The sequence below is a fragment of the Engraulis encrasicolus genome, chromosome 24 (assembly GCF_034702125.1).
Source record: "Engraulis encrasicolus isolate BLACKSEA-1 chromosome 24, IST_EnEncr_1.0, whole genome shotgun sequence".
Taxonomy (NCBI): Eukaryota; Metazoa; Chordata; class Actinopteri; order Clupeiformes; family Engraulidae; genus Engraulis; species Engraulis encrasicolus.
In genome coordinates this window covers 6,280,873-6,290,872 of record NC_085880.1, presented here as the reverse complement: position 1 = coordinate 6,290,872, position 10,000 = coordinate 6,280,873, and the positions used below count along the sequence as shown (strand labels likewise).

The 10,000-nt window shown below is 43.5% G+C and overlaps 1 protein-coding gene and 1 long non-coding RNA gene across 2 annotated transcripts in view; both read left to right on the top strand.

The window, feature by feature from the left end:
• The window catches only part of LOC134441413 (DNA nucleotidylexotransferase-like), a 137,247-nt gene that overhangs the window by 106,173 nt on the left and 21,074 nt on the right, over positions 1–10,000 (top strand). The gene's annotated exons all lie outside the window — the stretch shown is intronic.
• On the top strand, positions 5,776–8,081 carry LOC134441045 (uncharacterized). Its single transcript, XR_010033088.1, has 3 exons — positions 5,776–5,886; positions 7,098–7,163; positions 8,013–8,081. It is a non-coding gene; the product is annotated as an uncharacterized LOC134441045 (long non-coding RNA).

Here is a 10,000-nt window from a genome sequence, read left to right as displayed (position 1 = left end):
GTGTGTGTGTGGTGTTGAGAGAAAGAGACAGAGGGAGAGGAAGATGGAAAGAATTTGTTTACCCCAAACATGAGCCAGCATATTTTTTAATGTGGCCCATCAGTTATGTGTCATATTCTTCGATGTGTTCTAAATCACTCAAGAGCCAAGTCAAGTGTTTCTCAATCACTCCAGTCAAGCTTCTCATTCATCGCGGCAGTCACAGGACCCGCAAACGCTACAAAATCAAGTCCACTGTTTAAATGTTTAAAATGCACATATAGCCTATTCCACAATTTGCTGAACACAATTTCAGTTGGCTCGGATGAAGGAGTTTTATGGTTTTGAAAATGCAGCTTTACTCAGAGAGGAGCAATATGACATGACATGGCATGGCATACAGCCATACAGCCCCTTCCTAAATATCCTCCTGAGAGAGAGAGAGAGAGAGAGAGAGAGAGAGAGAGAGAGAGAGAGAGAGAGAGAGAGAGAGAGAGAGAGAGAGAGAGAGAGAGAGAGAGAGAGAGAGAGAGAGACAGAGACAGAGAGACAGAGACAGAGAGAGAGAGACGCCTGAACAGCTTTTCTTTTTAGGTTGGAGTTACACACATGCCACAATGGTGTCTGTCACCATGTCAGAATTCAATTCTGTCTGCCATGCTAAGCAGAAGAAATGGGTCACAGGGAGAGAGAAAGAGAGAGGGAGAGGGGGGGGGGACTGAAAGACAGAGACAGAGTGTGATATGAGGGCAACATGGGGATGTTTTGAATGTGTAGGGATGAGGGTCACTGCACAAGTGAGAGCCAAAGGAAAGAGAGAGAGAGGTAGAGGAGAGAAAGAGTGACAGCCTTCTCCTCCTCCCTCCCCTTCCCTTTCTCCTTTGGCATCCATTTATGCATCTCTCCTCTGCCGTGTTTCCCCTCTTGTGACTCTTATGTTTATTCAGAGCAAACAGAGCCTTGGTGTGGATGAAAACATGTCAGCACACACTGAAAAAGTAGTAGAGGTGTGAATCCTCTGTGTGTGTGTGTGTGTGTGTGTGTGTGTGTGTGTGTGTGTGTGTGTGTGTGTGTGTGTGTGTGTGTGTGTGTGTGTGTGTGTGTGTGTGTGTGTGTGTGTGTGTGTGTGTGTGTGTGTGTGTGTGTGTGTGTGTGTGTGTGTGTGTGTGTGTGTGAGTGTGCGTGTGTGCGGTTGTGCAGATGAGCTTCCATGTGTGCACCTGTATGTCTGTCTGTCTGTCAGTGCGTAGCGGATAGTGAGAGAACACAACCTAAACACAGGTGAAGGTTCTGTTTCTAAGGAAATACCACTCACCATTTATATTACAAAGTACAGGTGAGCAGAGGCAGTGACATGCATTTTCATTATCATTACTTCAGTATTTCAGTCCAACTTTATTTTAATGTTTGTCTGCCGAATAAACATACTGCGATATGAGATCACACTGCTGTCTCTGAGTAGCCTAATAGGGCCTACATAATTAAATCAAATAGTGACCTGTTACATTGTTTGTTTTTCATGGTCATGTGCATCAGTGTGATTTTACCAGACTTCATCAAGATATATACAGCATGCAACTGTGTCGATGTATGCATATGTAAGCTCAAGACAAGTAATATCCACTCGTCTGAAAGATTGTTCGGCCATGAGCAAAAGTGTAATGTTGTGATAAATCGTTGGGAAATGATCAAATCGGTCCTCAGCAGTCAAAGCACATTAACGTGTCACATCCATTCCGTCCCATTGAGATGTATAGGCCTACATCGTCCATCTTCTTTTTGTCCTCTCTCTCTCTCTCTCTCTCTCTCTCTCTCTCTCTCTCTCTCTCTCTGACGACAGGGAAGGTCAGTCCCTGAATTGCCCTCCCGGGGGAGTCCTCTGTGCATCTCCTCTGCTTCATTAGCGCCTTAATGGAACTAATGAAGATCAATTAACTGTCCTCATTGGTGGCATTGCCTCTGCTCTCCACCTCTTCACAGTTCGCTTACTTTTTTGTGTCACTTTCTCTTTTTCTTTTTCTCTTTCTGTATCTTTCTCTTTCTCTTTCTCTCTCTCTCTCTTTTTCTTTTTCTCTTTCTGTATCTTTCTCTTTCTCTTTCTCTCTCTCTCTCTCTCTCTCTCCCCTCCTTTCTGCATGCCTGTGTGTGTGTGTGTGTGTGTGTGTGTGTGTGTGTGTGTGTGTGTGTGTGTGTGTGTGTGTGTGTGTGTGTGTGTGTGTGTGTGTGTGTGTGTGTGTGTGTGTGTGTGTGTGTGCTCTCCTTGTCCGATGTGTTCATTGCCCCAAAAGGCTTAATTAATTTGCCAAACGTATGGTGGTGCCCGCTACAGATAATGGCTCTTTTATCTTCACTTCCTTCCACATTAACACAACCCTCTGATCTCTGAAGGAAGAGAGAGAGAGAGAGAGAGAGAGAGAGAGAGAGAGAGAGAGAGAGAGAGAGAGAGAGAGAGAGAGAGAGAGAGAGAGAGAGAGAGAGAGGCGTCACTTTCTACAAATGACGGGACAGCACAGCATCCGTGAATGTACAGTAATGTGAAATTTGGCAAAGTTATCTTAGTGGGGCACAGTGTGTGTGTGTGTGTGTGTGTGTGTGTGTGTGTGTGTGTGTGTGTGTGTGTGTGTGTGTGTGTGTGTGTGTGTGTGTGTGTGTGTGTGTGTGTGTATGTGTGTGTGTGTGTGTGTGTGTGTGTGTGTGTGTGTGTGTGTGAGACAGCCCGACAAGGTCAGTGGAAGTGTTTTTATTTTCATGGCGTCGCATAAACAGCAGCTTGCAAGCCTCCTACACTCCCCTTAGCAAGACATCAACCTTCAGCCTGTCTGTGTGTGTGTGTGTGTGTGTGTGTGTGTGTGTGTGTGTGTGTGTGTGTGTGTGTGTGTGTGTGTGTGTGTGTGTGTGTGTGTGTGTGTGTGTGTGTGTGTGTGTGTGTGTGTGTGTGTGTGTGTGTGTGTGTGTGGGAGGGGAGGCAGGCACTGGAGCTGATCTCAATTAGTCCAGTGTGTCTGAGTGTTCGCGCTGCATCTGTCGTGCTGACAGAGGAGCCAACTGCTTTAACAGAGTGGTAATTACCGACCAACATCAGCACCACACCGAGACACACTATTAATATGCACTCACCAACGTCAACACTGCATTACAAAACACTATTCATAAGTATACCCACCAACAGTAACATCACACCTTAAAAACACTATAAACACTCACTAAACAACACATAGGCTACCTACCAACCTACCTTCTCCATGCCGTGTCACACCTCTAATATCCACCAACCAGGATGTGAACAAATTTAGCTGTAATCAGAAATGGACCCACATACAATGTAATTAGGACCCAATTCTGAGAGCACACAAACACACACACGTATGTGTATCTGCGTGTGTGTGTGTGTGTGTGTGTGTGTGTGTGTGTGTGTGTGTGTGTGTGTGTGTGTGTGTGTGTGTGTGTGTGTGTGTGTGTGTGTGTGTGTGTGTGTGTGTGTGTGTGTGTGTGTGTGTGTGTGTGTGTGTGTGTGTGTGTGTGTGTGTGTGTGTGTGTCCATGCAGGGTAATTAGTCAAAGCTGGGTGAGGGGGGTGATTAAAAATCTGGTGCTGTGCAGCCTCACGGGCCGGATGTCCTGGCTGTGCCTCATGTCATGCTGTCTCTGGCGTAATGGCACGACCTCACCAACACAACTAGCCAGCATAGCCAATAAGGCCCTGCCCAGCCAGTGAGATAGAGAAATAATAACTAATGATATACTTCATTTTGTATGGTGGTATTATTGTATGAACAGCACACAACAAAATGGCAGGTTATTGAGATAGATAAACAACTACTTTAATTGTGTATTTCTATCTACGCCTTCTTCTTTTGTCTTCTTGGTATTCTCTCTTGTTTCTGTCTCTCCTCTCTACTTCTCCTTTAAATTAATCTTTAACATTGATGTTTTTTTCCCATTTGTTAAGCACTTTGAGTTGCATGCCTTGTATGATACAGTGCTATACAAATACAATTATTACTGACAACTGACTGACACATGTGGTTGCTGTATTTTGTCACACTGAGCAGTAACTCTGTGTTTCATTGAGCAACCAATCCACTCCCAGTTTCTTATGTGTTGCTTTGTCCTGAAATCAGCACAACAAAGTACAAAGTATTTAAAGAAATGCCATTAATTGAAGTAACGCTACTGTAGAAAATGGAGTCAGTGCAGTCTGTCTCTTTGTGTGTGCTTCTGTGTGATGAAGTGCAATCTGGTCCGTGATGGCACAAAAGGGCACAAACACCTCTAATATAATGTGTCCCCATCCTGCTGAGAGTGTCTGGATAAGTCACCAGTGAGAGATTGTGTAAGAGTGAGAGCTACATACACAGAGACAGGAGCAAGAGAGGGACAGAGCAAGAGAGTGGGCGTGTGCGTGTGTGCGTGCATGCGTGCGTGCATGCTTAAAAAGTTTGAGCTGACAAGACATCTTTTTTTAATTTGCAAGTGTTTTCACATGACACATGCTATTTATGGTGCATACGTGAACAAATCCCTTTACTCATACAGCACATGACATAACCGCTCTGAATTTAAAAACGGCATACTCTAGACAGAGCAAGTGCAAATTGCTGATCACAGGTGTAGCTACACCTGTCTCTGACACACAGTTTCACACCTAAAATGATGTCATTCTCATTTGCACATTCTCTTGGACAATGACGTACGGTAATATCACACAGAAACACAAGCTTTCACACACACATACACACACACACACACACACACACACACACACACACACACACACACACACACACACACACACACACACACACACACACACACACACACACACACACACACACACACACACACACACACACACACACACACACACACACACACACACACACACACACACACACCCTTCTCTCGTAGCTCTTACTTCATGAGAGGAGTAGAAGTGGACAATAAGAGGGCAATTGCACTGGGCTTTGGGGAACAGCAGGTTCCAACAGTCCCCAGCTGCAATCAGAAGGCTGGGGGAGAGGAGGAGGAGGAAGAGGACAGGGGAGGAGGAGGAGGAGGAGGAGGAGGAAGAGGACAGGGAAGGAGGAGGAGGAGGTATGATTTATTCTACAGAGTACAATGCGAGAGAGAGAGAGAGAGAGAGAGAGAGAGAGAGAGAGAGAGAGAGAGAGAGAGAGAGAGAGAGAGAGAGAGAGAGAGAGAGAGAGAGAGAGAGAGAGAGAGAGAGAGAGACTTTCACTTAGCACCCCATCACACGCCCGCTCTCTGGTTGACATGGGTTCAGAAAGGGGAGTGGGAGGAGGAGACTGAGACAGCACAGCCAGCCTGGCACTGGGCCTGGGCCTGCTTGCCAGGTAGGTAGATGCTCATCAGCCTGGAGAGGACCCTGCTTTGGTAAAGCTCTGAACTAGCACTGGAGATAGATAGAGAGGAGCTATTACTCAGTCGTGGAGTACTAGAGATAGAGAGATCACCTGTCTGTGACATAGAATGATGTCATAACTGACTTGTATGGCACACCTCTGTGATGATGGAAACACCAGAGAGATAGAGATGGTGTAGTATAGTTAATCATCATGAAACTGTAACAAATTGAGTTGCGTGTCAGCCAGGACATTAAATATTAATCGTATTACTTCAAAATCCACATCCTTGGCTGCCACTGTATTCCAATTGGATCAGCTGTCTGTGACATAGAATGATGTCATAACTGACTTGTATGACACATCTCCATTATGATGTTGATAAGGCTCACCTGAGCATGAAGTTACTCATTTGGCAGCAGGACACTGAAGAAGTCAGATGGGCTCATGTTTGCTCCTGGGCATGTCCACATACAGGTCACATAGAAAGGGCCTCAGATGGAAGGTGAAACTGATGAATGCACTGGATGAACATCAAGCTGCAAGTGAGTGAAAATCAACGTTTTTTGACGTATGTAAGCCCAGCTTTATCTCAACTTAGACTTGGGGGCACAAGAGTTTCAATCAAGTTATTTCCTTCATGAATTTAATATGCCTCCAAGAATGTCAATTTTATTATTTACTGTAGAGTCATAAAACAAAGGAATCATCATAACATAATGGCACGCTGTTCAAAATGTGTTTTTTTGTTGTTGTTGTTGTTGTTGTTGTTGCTTTTATGCCTCTATCTTGACTGGGCAGTGGAGTGTAGACAGGACACACAGGAGAGATAGAGATGGGATAGTATGGTTAATCATCATGAAATTCTACTGAATTTAGTTGTATGTCATTTAGAACATGAAGTGTAGTGGCACATCTGTGTCTCCAAAGATTTGTTAAAGAACTCAAAAAGTACATTGGCATAAGAAATTAAAAGGCTCTGTACAGATCTGTCAAAAAATTGTGTTGCTTCCACCGTATCCAGCTGCAATCTGACCTTGAGAGTGCATACGAGCAATATTAATATTACGCATTACGTAGTGGAAGCCAAAATTACATTTCACAATAAAAGCAGACTTTTATCTATCTTTTTATACTAACTTATTAATGAATTCTTGAAAATATACGCATCATGAATTTCTTAAAACTAAACTAAGCATTTAAACATTTTAATCTAAAGTATTACTCTATAGGCCTATGAATTCCCCATTAACTGGCTGTTACATAGAGTTTCAATATCCACTTCCTTAGAATGCCACTGTATTCCAATTTGGTCACCTGCCTGTGACATAGAATGATGTCATAACTGACTTGTATGACACATCTCCATCTCCATCTTTTTTATAATGTTTTGCTTATCTATTTATTTATTTGCTGCTTGCACATCCTCCCATGCTTTGTCCACGCTATGGGGTTAACTGGGACTGACCACTGTTGATGGATGACATCTGTTTTTGTCCAATGTCTTGTCTGTGTTATGGGGGAATGTGTTGCTTGGGGTAAATGTGCTTGGTAATCTGACTGTATTGTGTTTGTTTTCATGTCTTACGCACCTCTCACTAGAAGAAATTTCCCCCATGGGGGACAATAAAGCTACTACTACTACTACTACTACTACTACTGATGTTAATAAGGCTCATCTGAGCATAAAGTTACTCATTTGGCAGCAGGACATTGAAGGAGTCAGATGGACTCATGTTTGCTCCCACAAATACAGGTCACATGATAGTATGGGCCTCAGATGGAAGGCAAAACTGATGAAGGTGCTGGTGAACATCACGCTGTAAGTGAATGAAAATAAACAAAGCATTTTGACGTATGTAAAGCTTTTGCTCAACTTTAACATGGGGCACAAGACTGAATGAAGTTTCAGTCAAGTCATTTCTTTCATGAATATAGGCCTAATATGCCTATGCCACCAAAAAGTCATGTCAATTTGTTATTCATTTCTGATGCCGCATAGGACATACTGCATAACATGTGATTTTATTATTTACTGAGTCATAAAACAAAGGAGTCACCTGTCTGTGACATAGAATGATGACATAATTAACTTGTATGACACATCTCCGTGGTGATGTTGATAAGTTTTGTAAAATGAGTTGTATGTCCATAGGACATTAATAATATTAGCCTACCTACTGTAGTGTTATCCTCTGCCCTTTAGGCTGCCACTGAGGTTACCTGTCTGTGATTTAGAATGAAGTCCTTAATTAAAACCTAAATTAACTTTCTTGTCATGCATATTTCATATCCAGACATTTAATGTAGCTTCTGCATGGAAAGAATTGGAAACAGGGTTTTTTCTCTTTTTTTAACAAGTCTTTTGTTCCACTCACATTGACGGTGGAACTCCTTTACACTGGTCTACTCGTCCCTGTCTGCCTGTCTGCCTGCAGTCTGTCTATCTGTCTCTCTCTCTCTCTCTCTCTCTAGGGTTAGAGTTGTGACAAGAACAGTTTCCTGACAAGACACTGTTTTGTTCTCTTTATCTCTCTTTCTCTTTCTCTCTCTCTCTCTCTCTCTCTCTCTCTCTCTCTCTCTCTCTCTCTCTCTCTCTCTCTCTCTCTCTCTCTCTCTCTTTGATGTGATGTAGCAATATGAATGATGATAAAATACATTATGTTTACAGGCATGAAAAAATAGGCTACATCTGTCGTCACTGGCATCGCAAGTATTAAAGGCTGAAGTGTTAATTCACACTGTTTAATTAATGAAATAAATGAGCAGAAAAGCGCAGTTAATGAATCAGTTTATTTATCATCAGCAAAATGTCAATGGCCAAAGATGTATCATCTCATTATTTGCTTTAGCAAAGCATTTTGGTTGAGTAAGTGAGTATTACTGCCAAGCCGCTATCAGGTCTATCTTGATTAACAGTGAAAGCACTGGAGCTCAATGAAAACATATGGGAGGCTCCAGCATCGGAGCTGGATCATTTGTTTTTTTTATTGTTCAATCCCACTGGTGTGTGATACTGTATGTGTGTAGTATGTGTGCCTAGTGTGTGTTTCCCCCCTCTTCATTTTCTTCTTCATCTGTTTGTCTCCTCCTTCCTGCATATTTTCCATGTCATTACACTAAACTCTGAACATTGAGGGCTGTGAAAATCTGCCTTTACTTTTATCATTTTTAAAGATAATGATTTATTTACATTGGCAACAGTAGGTTGGTTCCAGTTGAATATGCCATGCATCAAAGAGAGATGAAAATGTGATTACTCAGAATATTGCCCTGCAAAATGGGTCCATTTTTCAGAACAATGGCCTGGGCAAACATATGCTAATGTGACTCCGCGGGAAGCCAGTGCTTCCTCGTAACGTTACGCTGCTGCATTCTTGTCGGCTATTAGGACGGCAGCTCAAAGTGGATTATAAATCTGAGACTCTGCTCTCTTTCTGTATCGCTCTACTATACACTTTCAATCACAATCTCTCTGTCTCTGTCTGTCTGTCTCTCTCTCTCTCTCTCTCTCTGACTCTGTCTCTCTCTCTCTCTCTCTCTCTCTCTCTCTCTCTCTCTCTCTCTCTCTCTCTCTCTCTCTCTCTCTCTCCCCTTTTGTTATAACTTGGGACTTTTGTATCGGATTCATCTGATTTTTTTTCATCGTTTCATTTCCTCCCCTCTCATCTCATCTCCTCTCCACATGCTCACTTTTTGCCTCCTAATGGCAGGGACTGATAGCTGCTGATGGGTGGCCCTGATGTGCTGCTGTAGATTATTTCCCAAAATAAATCCAAGCGTATGACCCTTAGCTTTAGCAATACTTCAAGTCTATCAGGCAGACTCTGCCCAAATATAAGACACATCTGGGCCATGTCTCTCTCTCACTCTCTCTCTCTCTGTCTCTCTCCCTCTCATTTTAGTAAAGGGTGTTTGGAAGGTTTGTGTATTAAATCCGTAATGGAAGGTAACTACATAGGCTCGCTAACCTGCCAACAGCCATAATACCCAAAAACGAGAAGAAAGAAGAAGTAACTACATAGGCTAGGTCCATGCCAGACTTGCCGTCTGAACTTAGCTATTGCAAAAGATCAGAGCTACCTTGTTGCTGTGGATTTTGCTGAAATCGAAGCCACACGTTGCCCATATTGGTCCCCGCGATCACATCAGAAGGGACCAGAATCAGGACCTTGCAGTTGTGGAGATAAGGAAGGTGGCCCAGTGTGCGGGCATCCCCAGAGGGGCCAGTCCACTGATCTGGCAAACCCCATAAGGGCTGCTTATCTCTGGGAAAGACCTCTGAGTGAAAGGGGGGTTGGCTGTGGTTCTCAGCAGGATCATGTTGGTCCATACAGAGACTCTGCGCTGAATACTAAATATTCTCTTCAGCCATTGTACATAGTGTGCCAGGTAGAGGAGTACATATTGGAACTCTCCCACTATGTTGGGAACTGTGCGAGCGAGCGTTTTGGAAATTGGCCTCTTTCTGTCTCTGTCACCGTCTCTCTGCGTCTGTCTCTCACTTACTTGGTTGTCTGTGTGTGTGTGTGTGTGTGTGTGTGTGTGTGTGTGTGTGTGTGTGTGTGTGTGTGTGTGTGTGTGTGTGTGTGTGTGTGTGTGTGTGTGTGTGTGTGTGTGTGTGTGTGTGTGTGTGTGTGTGTGTGTGTGTGTGTGTGT